The sequence below is a fragment of the Pantherophis guttatus genome, chromosome 1 (genome assembly GCF_059756535.1).
Source record: "Pantherophis guttatus breed Tessera chromosome 1, ASM5975653v1, whole genome shotgun sequence".
Classification (NCBI taxonomy): Eukaryota; Metazoa; Chordata; class Lepidosauria; order Squamata; family Colubridae; genus Pantherophis; species Pantherophis guttatus.
The window spans coordinates 224,118,148-224,134,293 of NC_142063.1; the positions used below are offsets into that span (position 1 = coordinate 224,118,148).

The window sequence follows — 16,146 nt, forward strand, 5'->3', positions numbered from 1 at the left end:
CAACATGTCTTTTATGAGGTTAGAATATTGAGGTTGAAACATTTTTCACATGTCTAGTATTTCTGTTCAGAAAGTCACGTTGTCCACGTTGCTTTGCTTGACATACAGTTGCCCCCAAATACGAACAGATTGTATACAAAATTGTCTTGTTCTGATGGAGAAGATATATGTTGCTAGGAAACATAAGAACATTGAAATAGTTTCTTGGGTTCTTGCAAAACCTTTGGCAGTTTGATTCATCAACTTTGTACTTGAAAACTGTAGAAAACTTTCACACATTTTCACTTCAAAATTTTGTTTTAATATGGTGTCCAAATGCAAAAAGCATTTAGTATGGTATATCTCTTGCAATCTATAGTTGCTAAAGTATAAAATACAATTTTACATATTTTGAAAAATGGATCTGAAGTTGAATTTTATTAAAGGCAGCTAAATTCATAGACCTTTTTTTTTCAAGAGTGGGGCCAGGGCAAAGTTTGTGTTCTGATTATCCAGTCTGCAATTGTATCATGTTGAAGATGATACATTAGAGCAGAAGTGTCAAACTGGTGGCCCGTGGGCCGAATGCGTTACGCGTAGGCTATGCCTACCCCAACTCCTCAAAGGGGAAAAATGTCATGATACGTCATGTAACAGCAACGTGACGCGGCGAGTTTGACACCCATGCATTAGAGAGATAATAGAGAAAGAATAAATCGGGGCCACAAATATATATGAGAATGGTCAAACATTTATTGGGAAGCTGTAGGATTGAGGACGAATATGTTTTTTACCTCTCAAATAGAAAGAAAAGTTTTAAAAAGTAAGAAGCTATTTCTTTCCCTACCTTGCCAAAAGACATAGCAGGGCAAGAGAAATATTATCCCATTGCTTGACCTAATAATAATGTATTATCCAGACCTTTATAGGCGTTTTTGAACTAAAGCAATCATTAACCTTCTGCTCTACACCAGTAGGTTATAAAAAAGATAGCCCAGCCATTGGTAGGACAGCATGTTGTCAAGTCCTCTTTGCCGTCGTCTTGACCTTTTGGAGGAAAGCCAAAAGAAATATGTATGTTGCTACTCCCTTCCAAAAAACCAGGGCAGACCCAAGGAACAGCAGACATTGCACACATCAGAAAACATTATTTAAAAAAAACCACACACACGCAGCAAACAAATGTTACAAGGAAAAATCCTGCAACATTAGATATAATACCTTAAAATCGGAGTGGGGTTGGTGTGCTAGTATTCCAAGAAATCCTAAGATCCACGTGTACAAAATATACAGTTAGAATTAAGAGATTCTAAAGCTTGGGATTTGTTCTGACTGAACAGCTTTCAGAGTCTTCTCAGTCAGAAATTGACTGCTTATCAAAACTGATTTCTATATTTCAACAGTATCATTTGGGGCTGCTTAGCAGGAAGTCGGTCATTTTATTGCTGCTGTTGTCAAATACTTGGAAATTGAATTAATCTATTGTAAATAATCCAGATATCTACTAGAGGAACTAGATCTGTTTCTAATGTCTTATTATTATCTGGTAGTGTATATCTGTATCCATTATTATGTTTACTAATCCATACAGCAGTCAAGATCACTTTACTTTTTAATACTTCAATATATGTCAGACTCCAAGCAAGTTGCTAATGAATGGAATACAAATATGCTATCATAATTTTGCTAAATAGACATTGTTTGCTATCAACAACTTCCAAGATTTGTTATTCATAGATTTTATGTGCTGAAATATATATGTATTAGCAGCTTTGTATCAGCAGCATACCCTAATATTTCAGAAAATGATTTAGTAGCTCTTCTGATTGGTATCTTTATTATTGCAATGAATTTCAGTAACTTTACCTTAAAGCAGGGGTGTCAAGCTTGATTTCATTGAGGGCCACATCAGGGTTGTGTTTGATCTTGGGGGGCCAGGGTGGGCGTGGCCAGCTTGGCATCACTCGTGTCGGGGGCACCTGTGCTGGCCCAAGTGCTCTGCCAATGAAAATGAAGCTCAGGAGGGCCTCGTGAGGCCCTCCCGAGCTCTGTTTTTGCTGGCAGAAGCCCCACGGGTTAGTCCTTCACTGTTTCCAGGGTGGTTCTGCAGGCCAGATCCAAGCACCCCATGCACCAGATTCAGCCCAAGGGCCTTGAGTTTTACATCCCTGTCTTAAAGTGTATTTTTCTTAAGCCAACTGAAAAAAGTTATCATTTTCTAGAAACTTTAAATCTGATCTTCCTTCTTTGCTTTCTTCCTCCATGTCAGGGAAAGTTCCAGGAGGAAGAGGTTTTTCAAAATATAATTTTATTGAAAGTCTTAAAAACAAAGATAAAAGGTCATACAAACTTGAGTAAGATAGGAAAAAATGGAAAAGAAATTGAGGAGAAAGAGCAAGAAAGAAAAAGATAAAAAGATGTGGCTTCCAATCTTCTCTGTAGTAGTTTTAAGTACAAATCTTTAAAACCTCTGAATCAGTATATGGATTTAAATCTAAATCTATTTTTGCACATCCACCAAGCATAATAAAAAGTAGACAATTTGTATCTTTTTTTTGCACATTTCTAGATTTTTTGCATATCCACATCCACTTTTTTGAACATCCACCAAGCATCATAACATCTATATGATGCTTGCTGGATGTTCAAAAAAGCTGTGGTTCTCCCAGAAGGCTGCAGAGTGGTCAGGAGTCGGATGATCCAGTGGGTCTGGCCAGTCACTGAGTCGAATTGCTTTGGCCATGCGTCCCCAGGCCTCCATTGCTCCCAGTTTATTTGACTCTGGTTCTGACCAGACGTCTTTCTGAGTCTCTCACTCCTGACTGAGTTCTAGATTTGCTCCCTTTTTCAATTTCTGAGCTGTGCGAGCTGGCCATTTCAGTTTTAGGCTGAAAACGCCGCCGCTGCGCCGCCGCTGTTCCAGCGCTCATCAGCTGAGAGGCAGTAGCGCATTGGATTGCGCTTCGGCATTTTGCCGCTTGTTTGCCCCGCTGGTGTCTGGGGATCGATCAGACCTCTGCAGCCTGACATCCATTGGACGAAGCTGCTGCCGCGCCGCCACCACCACAGCGCTTACCGCCTCACAGCTGAGAGGTGTTAACGAGGCAAGCGGCCGCCACTTACTTGTCTCTATTCTTATCTGTCGGCCACTAGATATACAGGTACCTCTGTGCCTTCGGAGAGACTTTAAAACTAAAGGCAGATATTTCTTCTTTCCCTGTGTATCGGCCCTTGGTGCGCCATTGCCTTCTGAGGCAAGTGACAGTTACGGCGGCCATTTTACCGTTCATATAAAAGGCAATCCTCGTGGGGCAGATTGTAACGCAGCTCAGCGGTGGCCATTACAACAGCACAGCAGTTAAAACCAGATTAGCGCTACCTTTCTGGCTTAATAAGCGGCTTCTCGTGCTGGTATCTCTCAGTTTTCTGGGATAGCCGCCCAGTATTGCAATTGTGTGCAGGCTATTGCCGCCACTTTTCAGCCTTTTCTTCCAGCATGGCGGAACAGTCATCCACCAACAAGGCTGAACCTGGCCGCAAGGCCACATCCAAATCTGCCTCAGGCAGAAAGTCTCACCAGCCGCCACAAAGTGAGATGCAGGACCTCCACAGGCTTCAAAGAGCCTTGGAGCAACAAAACTTACAGGCAGAGAAGGACAGAGTTGATCTCGAGACCATCTCAATCACTGCCCGATCTGACCCCCATGACCAGGGTCGAATGACGACCCTGATTTATTCAGGGCCTTATTGCCGGAGAGAACATTCTGCCAACTCTCTGTATTCTAAAGACAGGTCAAAGGGGGATCCCTTTGCTTGTGCAATCGCCCCTCAGAATCCTCTTCCTGCTCCACCAGCAGTTCAACGTTCTGCCACCTCGGAACTGGAGGATCTTCCTGAATCGCTTCAACAATTGATTGCCAGGACCATTTCTCATGGCATCGCAGCGGGCATTAGAGAGCACCGCTCTGCATCATTGGTCTCAGAGAACCTTCATTCTAGGCGTTCCCGCGTCTTTCCTTCCGCCAGCCTAACTGGGTCACCTGAACGGTCCCCAACGAGATCGAGGGGCAGTGCTGACCTCGGGCTGGAAAACAAGCCACAGAGAGACACTGATCTCTCTGATGACGAAAGTGCTACTCCAGATGTTCCGGCCTTCACAGGCCTATTTCCACAGGGGCTTTTCAAGTTGCTGCTACACAAAGCCAAAGTCACATCAGGCTCTTTGGATTCTGCTTCTGATCCGGCTACATCTTTTGCTCCGACCAGCCATGGTATCTTTTCGGAACCAGTTGCTGAGCAACTTTTCGTCCCGGCACCCAAATTGTTGTCCGAAAGCAATGGTCCAACCCGGCTTCCCTTCCCACTCCCAGTGGCACTGACCATCGTAACTACAATATGGACCCTTCCTTGGCTAACCTCTTACAGATACCTGCAGTAGATGGTCCTGTGGCTGCCCTTTCTTCCCCTTCCCCCTATCTCTCAGGGGACACTTCCGATGGCCTTAAGCCTGAGGACTGGAAGTTTGATTTGTTCTTCAAAAAAGCACACCAAGCCTCAGCCTGGGTGATACAGGCCTCTTTCTTCACCCGTTCCTCCCTATTATGGCTTCAACAGCTGTAATCCCGCTTACCTGCACAAGAGGTCTGGGACTATCAGGACCTTAACAAAATAATTGCAACCACTCAATTTGCCTCCGATGCCATGCTCAACGCGGCCAAATACGCCTCTCGAGCAATGGCATCATCAGTCACCTCGCGTTGCCTGTTATGGCTGCACCAATGGTCAGCCGACCTAAGAGCCAAATGGCGTCTCGCTTCAACCCCATACATGGGGCCTAAATTGTTTGGTGACTCTCTCGAGCCTTTACTAGTCGAAGATAAGGATAGAAGAAAGGTATTGCCTTCTGCCACCAGAGTAGCCCGGGCTGATTGCCGGGCTACTCCCTATTACCGTAGGCAGCTGGCTCGCTTCTCCCCCCAGGAAGCTACTAGTCAGCACCTGTATTCGCAGGGATCCTTTCGTACCCAGGATAGGGATTCCTTTCGAGACAAGCCTAAGTCCTTCGGCCCTCCAAAGCTGTCCTTTTGTGGAACTGGTAACCGCCAGTTCCGCCACCAAAAGTGACTCACCCCTCACTGCCCCCATAGGAGGCAGACTGAGCCTCTTTGTAGAAAAGTGGACCCGCATTATGACTGACCAATGGGTTCTCCACACCATCGAATTCGGACTCCCCTTAGAGTTCCTTTCCAGCCCCCCCCCCGAACCACTTCGTACCATGCCCTGTCTCCACCTCCCATCGCAAGCGTCAGCTCACGGAGCTTGCCATTCACCATCTCCTAGAGATCAAAACTGTGGAGGACGTTCCTCCCGACCAGTGGAGGCAGGGATTCTACTCAATCCTATTCGTGGTACCGAAACGCTCTGGGGGCTGGAGAGCGATACTAAACCTAAAATCTCTAAACACCCACCTCGTCTACAGGAGGTTCAAAATGAACACTCTAAAATCCATTCTGGAAGGGATCAGGCCTGGGGACTTTCTAGCTTCCATATACCTCTCCGAGGCCTACCTCCTTATCCCGATATCGCTGGTCCACCGGCGTTACTGCAGGTTTAGCTACCCAGGGCTCCACCTCCAATATCGTGCCCTTCCATTCAGCCTGGCATCGGCCCCGCGCAGCTTCACCAAGGTCTTAGCAGCCTTAGTGGCCTATCTTCGGTCTGTTCTGGTACGGCTTCAAGCCTACCTGGACGATATTTTGGTCCAGCCCTCCACTCTCCAGAGAGCTCAGGCCGACTTACAACTGACCTTATAAGTTTTACAGGACCACGGGTTCTTAGTCAACCTGCCCAAGAGCCAATTAGAACCCCGAACCCGCCTAATGCATCTCGGGGCAATAATCGACACCCAGACAGGGCAGGTGTTCCTCTCTCACGAGAGGAGAGACAATCTCAGGCTACTCATACGTCAAATCCTCCGGGAACCGACGGTGACCAAACTCAACCTATCATGGCTACTTGGGAAGCTGGCATCGTGCATAAACATCATGCCTTGGGCTCGGCTTCATGCATGCAGTCTCCAATGGCTCCTGCTCCCGCACCAGCGGGCCAAAACCGCTGCTTCCCAAGTCAAGATCAAGGTCCCCCTGTCAGTTCGCCGGTCATTGCACTGGTGGCTGTCCCCGGCCCTAGACAAAGGGTGCGTCATCTCGGACATCCAACCTATCCTCATTACGACAGACGCCAGCATGCTCGGTTGGGGAGCACACTTGGGTCCACAAGTAGCCCAAGGCCGTTGGTCTCCCAAGGAAACACAGTCCAGCATCAATCTTCTGGAACTACGAGCAATACGCATGGCCCTTCAGACCTTCCAACAGACGATACAGAGATACCACATTTTAATACTTACCGACAATGTGGTGGCGAAAGCCCACGTAAATCGCCAGGGAGGGACGAGATCCAGGACTCTCATGCAGGAAGCTCTTCTGGTCGGGAGGTGGGCAGAGGCCCATCTCTGTTCTCTGCGGGCAGATCACATTGCCGGCAAAGACAACCTCTGGACGGACTACCTCAGTCGGACCATGGTGGAGGCGTCAGAGTGGCGACTCCATCCCGATCTCTTCCAAGACATTTGTCTCCACTTCGGGCGGCCTCAAGTGGACCTGTTCGCCTCACCAGCGAACGCACAACTTCCCTGCTTCATCACTCGTTATCCATCTCCGGGAGTGGAGAACATGGATGCCCTTCGCTGCCCCTGGCCACTGGGGCTCCTTTATGCATTCCCACCTCTGGCACTAATCCCACGTGTGATACGCAAGATCATAGCGGAGGAAGCGGAAGTCATCCTCGTCGCCCCTCATTGGCCAAGGAGACCTTGGTTCTCAGACCTAGTGGCCCTCTCAACAGCACGTCCTTGGCGGATCCCTCCGCAGAGGGTGTCTCTCAGCCAGGGGGCAGTCACCCACCCAGAGCCCCAGTGGCTCAACCTGACCGCCTGGCTCTTGAGGGGATCCTCCTGAGGGCGGCGCTCTACTCCGAGGACGTCATCTGAATTATGCAGGCGGACAGAAAAAACTCCACCATCAGACTCTACAACATCACCTGGAAGGTATTTATCTTTTGGTGCTCTGCGCTCAACATTAATCCACTGTCAGCTTCTGTTCTGCAGATTCTGGAGTTCCTCCACGATGGTTTCTGTAAAGGACTGGTGCACAACACACTCAAGTGCCATGTTGCTGCCCTCTCCACGGTGTCACCTAGGACGGAGCACCGCTGTCTCATCATCCCTCCATCCACAGGTTTTTATGTAGGGTCCGAAATCTCCATCCCCCCATGGTCCACCGGTATCCCACCTGGGACTTATCACAGGTACTGAATGCTCTCACCAAACCACCATTCGAGCCTTTACGTACATCGAGCCTCTGGTTCCTTTCTCTGAAAGTCGCCTTCTTAGTGGCCATTACTTCAGCCCACCGCATTTCGGAACTGGCGGCCCTAACCATCCGACCTGACTTATGTGTCATTCACCCGGACAGAGTTATCCTATGTTTGGACCCGTCCTTTGTTCCAAAAATTAACTCCCGATTCCATCGGGAACAGGAGATTATCCTTCCCAATTTCTGTTGCAGACCGGCTCATCCACTTGAACACAGATGGACACTCTCGATGTCCTTAGAGCTATTAAAATCTACATCTCACAGATGGCCCCTTCCAGGCACTCTGAGGCTCTATTTGTATCATTTCAACCCGCCTCGTTGGGATCTAAGGTCTCCTCGGCCACTATTGGCCACTGGATCTGGGCTTGTATTGCCCGGGCATATGAAACACACTCCACCCCGCCACTGAGGTGCATCACTGCTCATTCAACTCACAGTGCGGCTACCACCGCTGCTTGGGCCACGCAGGCCTCCCTCGAGGAAATTTGCCGGGCAGCTACCTGGACTACTCCTGTCTCCTTTATTAAACATTATCGTTTGGATGTCTTCGCATCTGCGGAGGCTTCTTTCGGCAGGAGAGTCCTCCAACAGATATACCTGGCCTCGAGGCCACCTAGTTCACAGGATTCCCACCCGTAGGGCTGACGAGCTTGGGTATGTCCCACTCCTGACCCACTCCGCAGCCTTCTGGGAGAAGAGGCATTGGACTTACCGTGAATGCCGTTTCTCCGGGGGCTGTTGAGTGGGTCAGCCCCTCCCACCTGCGACTTTTCCATGGTTCCTTGCTAACTCTTTGGCGGAGACTGTCTTATAGATCTTCATTCATTGAACAAACTGGAAGCAATGGAGGCCCGGGGAGGTGTGGCCAAAGCAATTCAACTCAGTGACTGGCCAGACCAACTGGATTATCCCACTCCTGACCCACTCCGCAGCCCCCGGAGAAATGGCGTTCACGGTAAGTCCAACGCCTCATCACAACTCTTCTTGTTCATAGTTCCAACAGAAATGTGAAGTGCCTTTATGCATTCTAAACAATTACTCTTGTGTCATATACCAACATTATAAAAGTTCTCTTTAAGATTATAACATAGTATAATTTTTAATTCTTTCAATCATATATATTTTCTATGTACTGTGTATTATAACCAACATGTTTATCTTTTACTTGTTTTTCTTCTGTTTCAAATTTCAATAAAAGTTTATATCATTTGGCAATCACACATTCATCATTTTTTTCTTCTTCTCCGGAGACTCAGGGCGGCTTACAATGTGCTCAGCAATAGCCTTCATCCTTTTGTATATTTATACAAAGTCAGCTTATTGCCCCCATAACTGGGTCCTCAATTTACCTACCTTTGAAAGGATGGAAGGCTGAGTCAACCTTGAGCCTTGGCGAGATTCGAACCTGCAGTAATTGCAGGCAGCTGGTCTTAATAACCAGCTTAATAACAGGGTGCCTTAGACCACTGTATTACCAAGGCTCTTACTTAATTTGTACACAATTCTGTTTCAAAATCTGTCCTTTGTCTTCTTTACAAAAACCCTTTTGTCTACTTGAAAACTTTTTAATAACAGTAAATAAGAAAGCCATTGGCAGCCATATCTCTCCATCACCAACAAAATACTCTTGATTGTATTTTGTATACACGTTGACCAAATTCTAGCATCTTGTGATATGTTAACTATTTGTATTTGCCCATTATCTCTCATTTACAGAATGCTTCTTGTGCTGAGAACCACAAGGTATTTTCAAACACAACTTGAAGAAGAAGATTTTTTTTGTGGTGATCTTAGAGAGGGGTCGGGAAGATAAAATGGCTATTAGGAAATATACACATTCCATTTCATTTCAAAAATCTCAGACAAAACAGTTTCAGAGTTTCTGGTCTTAGAGCTTTGAAGTTGAAAGGCTTAATATTTTTTTCCTCATGGAATAATAGTTTCATGCTTTTTGTCAAGGATTTGCCCTCCCCACCCCACACACACTATTTAGCCCTGTAAACACCATCTATCATTGTAGCTTTTGCCAGTAAATTCTATTTGGAATTGAGAGTAGGGGTATGCAATTTTGTGCAGATGGTGTTCAATAATATTTGATCACCTGAAGTTTCAAACTGTGAAGAAGAAGGCTTTGTGTTTTGGCTTTAATATCTGAAAATTATGATTAATGAGGGTCTTGTCACTTGAGATTTGTTTCAGGTACTGAATTCTGAGTGTTAACCCAAAGTAATTCGCTGTAACATAAATGGATGATTTTTATAATATGCATATACAAGGTTATAAGGTAATAATTTTGACACTGCAGTATAAAACATGATTAAAATGACTTTGTCCTCTGGATGCTTCATGTTGAAGTGCAATAGAGAAGTGCTTTCATTTTAGTATAATTTCATTTAATGTCTTCCTATTATTGTTTGCCATTTATTATTATTTTTCTCTCCATTTCTGCTAGTAAACAGCAGTTAGAATTTGTTAGGCCATGGTGGAAGTTCAAGGTACTTGCAGTCCTTTTTAAATTTCTAAACAATTTCAGTCACTGTACAATGAAGTACATCAATATTATTCCTTCCAAGGCCATTGTATGAGATACAATGCGCTAAGTGCCCATACTAAAACCAAGTCAAACTAGATACAAGGGAGCCATTGAGCAGGCAATTGAAATGAACTATACATAAGGAATAGAGTACTGATAATTTCTACTTCCCTAAAGACTTTCCTTTCAGTTTGGAGTCCTTTGCCAAGTATCAGCTAGGTTTCAGATTAAGATCTTGCTTTGTGGATATCTTCCTTCCTTCTCCTAGCTTTCTCCTATACATGCAGAATGGTTGAGGTAGGATATTTACAGTAGATTTTGACAGAATTGGAACTGGTTGGTGCCTCTGATGATTTGGAGTTCCGTGTTGATTCTGAATTAAGTGTAAAGTGTTATTATTCAAATTACTTCAGGTAGTCTCTAGTCAGTAGCAGCACTCAGCCAGACCTCAGAAATTTAAAATAAAGAACTAAGCAGCACTGGACTTGAATAGTTGGATAGAAGATCACCAGGAAATTTAAGCCTGAGTGGCGTAGGAGGCTAATGCCTCCTACTAAGGCAGCATTTAACATCCAGCTGCCTGCAATTACTGCGAGTTCAATTCTCACCAGGCTCAAGGTCGACTCAGCCTTCCATCCTTTCTAAGGTGGGTAAAATGAGGACCCGGTTTGTGGGGGCAATAAGCTGACTTTGTATAAAATATACAAAAGTATGAAGGCTATTGCTTAACGCATTGTAAGCCGCCCTGAGTCTCCGGAGAAGGGCGGCATATAAAAATAAATAAATAAAATAAAATAAAAATAAAATAAGGCTTGTAGGTGACATTCTGAAATCAATAAAGTAACCCAGGTGAAGACAGTGGAAAACTTCTTACTTATGCTTAGTTAGCAAACTATTTTGTCTGGATGCTCAGTAAGAATTTTGAGTGAGACAGTTTTAAATTTTAGGAACAGAAATTGTAGCAGCAGGTATAGCTGTATATGGTATTCAGAAATATAAATATTCTTTGTGAAAATACTAACTTATGATTGTGTATATAATTGTAAGGTAGCTGTTTGAGAATTGAGTGCATTATCAATCTGATAAGGGTATATGAATCAGGGTGGATTTGATTTAAATCAAGTCAATTTAAATCACGATTTAAATCACGATTTAAATCATGATTTAAATCACTAGTAAAAAGGCTTGATTTAAATCATAATTTTTAAGGAGCAACTGTTATCTCTGTCCTGCAGCGGCTCCTCCTCTGACCTGCTGTTGACTCACCAACAGTCCCAATATTGCAGAATATATAGTCTCATGCTACATAACTAAACTCCATTCCATGCTGAATAAACAAAATTATTAATGTATCTTAAATGGAAAACTATCTTTGGATAGATTTTTACTCCAAAAGCATTTTATTAAAATAAATAAGATTTTAAAAAATCTGATTTAAATTAAAAAGAAGTCCAATTTAAATTTTTAAAAAATCATCAATTTTTATCCACCCTGATATGAATTTTATTTAAGCTTTTCTCTTTGAGGATAATCCATTGTGGCATAAACACTGTAACATTAGGATGGAAGCTACCATGCATGTTCTGATGTGGAAGAGTATCTTCCTGATTAAGCAAATGAAATACCTTTTTTGATCACTGGCATTAGGGAAGTGCCAACACTGAACTATTTGAATTGCTTGATGGCAACTCAAGTTTGCTTACTTCTGGAGTTGCTAGTAAGTTCTCATGTTTAACAAATGCAAGCTGGATGGTAACAAGGTAGAATTAGCTTCTTGTTCGTCTATTTTTCCAGAATGTAAAGATGTTAAATGGATTCTGTAATTCTAAAAGTGGATTTTTTAATGTATCACATAAGATGCAGGGAATCCTCAACATACAACAAACAGTTTGCTTAGTGACATTCAAAGTTATAATGGCACTGAACAAAGTGACTTAGAACCATTTTTCACACTTATGACTGTTGCAGCATCCCCATGGTCACATGATCAAAATTAGTAACTGACATGTATTTATGACAATTGCAGTGTCCTGAGATCATGTGATCACCTTTTGCAACCTTCTGACAAGCAAATGAGGAAGCCATATTCACTTAACCTTGTTACTAACTTAACTGCAATGATTCACTTAACAATTGTGGCAAGAAAAGTCATAAAATGGGGCAAAACTCACTTAACAAATGTCTCGCTTAACAGCAGAAATTTTGGGCTCAGCGATAGTCATAAGTCGAGGACTACCTATATATTCGAGTTTCTCAAGCTTTGTCAAGGATTCTTATTGCCTATGTATTCCCCTCATTTATAGTTAAAGGAGAAATAAATATGATAGGTTGGTTTAGATATTTTGTTAGGCTGCAGATAACAGCGGCAACTTAAAAGAAGTTGTTAACAAATATGTTCCTTGGAACTGTTACATAAACAAGCCATCTGTTGCTTACAATCTATAGTAATTCTAATGGTTTCATTTCAGTCAACCATCTATTTTTAACTGGTGGAAATGTTCACAGATGGCAAGCTGTTAAAGAACAAAGTGCTTAGATTTACCACACAATTCTTTTTAGAAGGGCTATCATTGATTTAGCTATAACATTACATTGGTTCCATTTCAAAAACTGAGCTTAACATTAAGCTTCTAATGACTTTCTGAAGTAAAATCACTGAAAATGAGTCTAGCATGTTGTAGTCTGTAGGCTAGTTGATCATGATGCAACAGCAATTCTAATAAACTAGAGACTTCAAAACTTCTTTAACTCACATGGAACAACTGAAGGAATTATAGAGATTACTTGGCTCTTTCCCATACCAAGGCAAGTGAAAATAAAATAAATACTATTTTAGAATATTTCTGAAGAATCTTCATTTTGATATTATTTAAATACGATTTGGAAATTCTGTGAAACCAATTTAAGAAAAATAATCAAGCTAAAAATAGTACACAGAGTTAATGTGCTGGTGTAGTAATATGTTTATAAAGAGTTGAGAATCTTGTTTACAAAACACACACACACACACACACACACACACAAAAAACAAAGCCAACCCACATTTGGTTTGCGTGTTTTTACCTGATAAACATGAAAAGAATAACTCATTGTTTAGATATTTTTACACCATGGTTTAGATTTTGTTTTGTAATTAAAAATACATGGTGCATACTAAGAAGTCATTGGGAACCACAAATCAACAAGATACATAGTCTTGCAAAAATAATTGACAAATAAATAAACAAAACCTGTATGACAAGGTTAATATCAAATATTTTTGCTCAGCCCTTTCATATTGTGACCTTGATTCTTTTAGTGTAAGATTGGAAGATATGGAGAGAGCCAGTCCATAGAATCACCAAAAGTTGGACATCATGACTGAATGGATAACATCACCATCATCTTGATTCTTTGCTTTTTAGTAGTATTTCACTTAGAAATAATTATCTGAATTTTGAGATCTAAGGATTGCATCCAACGGTGTCACTTCCACCCAATTCAATTTTGGAAGTTGGGATATGCTCCAGGGCAGGATCTGGAGATTTTGACAGATGATGGGAAATTTTATTGGCTAAGCAGAAGTCCACTTGTATGGTATATATAATTCTCTGTTTCCATTTTTCAATTGCTCTGAGTAATTGAAGTCAGAGAAGCTTACTCCAAATCATTGTATAAATATTTTGCAAAAAAGAGCATTATTGAAGGATTTCAGTTTCTTTGAACTTACAATAGCTGGCACCTAATAATTTTTTTAGAGATGATGATCATTGTAACAGTTCATTAGAATATTTCATCCCAGATTTATACAGTTGTTTCAATATCAATTGATATTAAAGATTGATACTGATGTGTTAGTGATGCTCCCTTTTCCCGTTTAATTTACAGTCTTTGTTTAATCTGTAGTATGTGCTGATTTAATTTCCATTTTCTCACTGTTATAATGATTACTAATTGAGTTTATGCAGCATGTGTGCTGATTAAAATATACAAAACAGGCCTCCCCTTACTATTTCCTTAATCTTTTGATTTATGTTTCTTAGGTTCAGTTAGTAATGTGCTTCTGGCATACAGAATTTATTTAAATGGATGATCAACAACACTCAAAGCGCCTAAAGTACCTAATACCTAAAATCATCTAGCTGGCTATATTATGAAATACATTTTCTATTTCTCCGTGGTCTTGACTATGTAAGTTCATTGATTGTATCCATGTATCAGTTAATGCCTCTTGGGATCTTTGAGCAACAGATACCCTTATGATCCCTCTCAAGCTTTATGACTTTTTGGTGAGATTCCTTTAAAGTGCTACTCCTGATTTTAGTGTATTGTGTTTTTATTTCGTTTAGCATTGGTTTTTATATGTGATTACCTGAAGCTATAAAGCAGGGGTGTCAAACTCGCGACAACACATCGTCACGTGACATATCGCAACTTTCTCCCCTTCCCTTCGCTAAACCAGGGGTGGGCATGGCCAGTGTGTGATGCACCTGGCCCGCGGGCCGTGAGTTTGACACTCCTGCTATAAAGGAATTCTCACATTTTCTTAATAGTTTATTTTAAATTTGTAATTCTGGTCTAACTCTACCTCCCACCCCTTAAAAGGAAAGGGGCTGATTTATCTAGTTATGGGCACATAAACTACAAAAACTAGAAGTTGGCCCTGTAAATTTTAATTCCATTTTTAATCCCTCCTTACTTTTTTCTTGCCAGTAAAGCACACAGATTGTGGGATTCCTGTCCTCTCACATGCTGGGGTTAGCAGGGAGGGCTCCGGATAAAGATATTCTCCTGGAACATAGATGATTATACTAAGTACCAAGTGGCTATACAGGTAGTCCTCAATTTATGATCACAATTGAGCCCAAAATTTCTGTTGCTAAGGAGGACAGTTGTTAAGTGAGTTGTGCCCCATTTTTCAACCTTTCTTGTCACAGCTGTTAAGTGGATCACTGCAATTAAATTAGTAACATAACTGTTACCTGAATTTGACATTTCCATTGTCAGAAGATCACATGACCCCAGGACACTGCAACCGTCATCAATATGAGCCAGTTGCCAAGTGCCTGAATTTTGATCACATGACCATGGAAAGGATGCAATGGTTGTAAATGTGAGAAACGGTTATAAACCACTTTTTTCAGTGCCGCTGTAACTTCAAATGAATGAATGATTGTAAATCAAGGAATAAATGAATGATTGTAAATCAAGGAATAAATGAATGATTGTAAATCAAGGACTACCTATACCAAGACAGGAAGGCAAAGCAGGAAATGTAAACCAAAAAGGCTTCTAAGAGGAGGTCTTCACATGGTGGGCTTTATCCTGCCATGACAGTTACAGTTGAAGGCAAAGGTCTTTATTAACAAAAATAAATGTTTCACACTTAATGTTGGAATTTACTTACACATGGAATAGCTAGCATAATTTTAGTTAGATGAACTTGAACAAACCATCATTAAAATCTAGCTAACATTGCTCAGTGGAAACTAGGTTCTTGGTTTGGAGTTCAGCTTGCTTTGCATAATTATAATTATTAGCTGATATCATTCCTAAGCTGGATAGTATTCACCAGAGTCACCCATGCCTGACTTATATTCCTGACTGCAAAATTGTGAGGGGTATCTTTTTAGGAGGGGCTGCAAGCTTCAGCTAATAGAAGTGTTTTTTTGCTGATTGGTACAAATATTGTAATGTATTACATGCACGTTAGAAAGTTGGAACTTTCTAACCCGGATGTCACTTATTTTCCTGGCACAATTTAAGTTTCTGTTTTTGACCTTAAAAGCAAAAGCAGCTGATATTTAATTATGTTAGGCAGAGTGTATTTCAATACGAGCTTGTCTGGATATTAAATCCTCTTAAAAATGCACTCACTTTCCAAGTTCTATTTGTCCAGCACACAGGAGAGAGCCTTTTATGGAAAATATGGAATGAGTGACCTTTCTGTTTTTAGGAAAGGATTTAAAACCTGCTTTTGAACCAGACCTTTTCAGTTTCATTTAGTTGATGTGATTTTAACTGTTTTATCAAAAAAAAAAATTAATCAAAATTGTGTTTATAGCATTTAATTATTATTGCTAGTGACTTCATTTGCATATAAAGTGATTTGTTTAATTTTGATTTAGCTTGATGTGTGAATTCAGCTATTATGGTTTCTAAATTATGCTCTATGGCAAATCTTCTCGGTTTATAGCACACGTAGTGTCTCAGTAATTTTTT

The 16,146-nt window shown here is 41.8% G+C and overlaps 1 protein-coding gene and 1 long non-coding RNA gene across 3 annotated transcripts in view; one reads left to right on the plus strand and one right to left on the minus strand.

The window, feature by feature from the left end:
- PRIM2 (DNA primase subunit 2) overlaps positions 1 to 16,146 on the plus strand; it is an 82,338-nt gene that overhangs the window by 29,385 nt on the left and 36,807 nt on the right. The window lies entirely within an intron of this gene.
- The window catches only part of LOC117676885 (uncharacterized), a 42,260-nt gene that overhangs the window by 15,468 nt on the left and 10,646 nt on the right, over positions 1 to 16,146 (minus strand). Inside the window, exon 3 of one of the 2 annotated variants that reach the window (XR_015731354.1) lies at positions 14,626 to 14,715. The exons of the other annotated variant lie outside the window; for it this stretch is intronic. This is a non-coding gene — a long non-coding RNA (uncharacterized LOC117676885). Of the gene's footprint in view, positions 1 to 14,625; positions 14,716 to 16,146 lie in introns of those variants that run through there. 2 annotated transcript variants of the gene reach the window in all.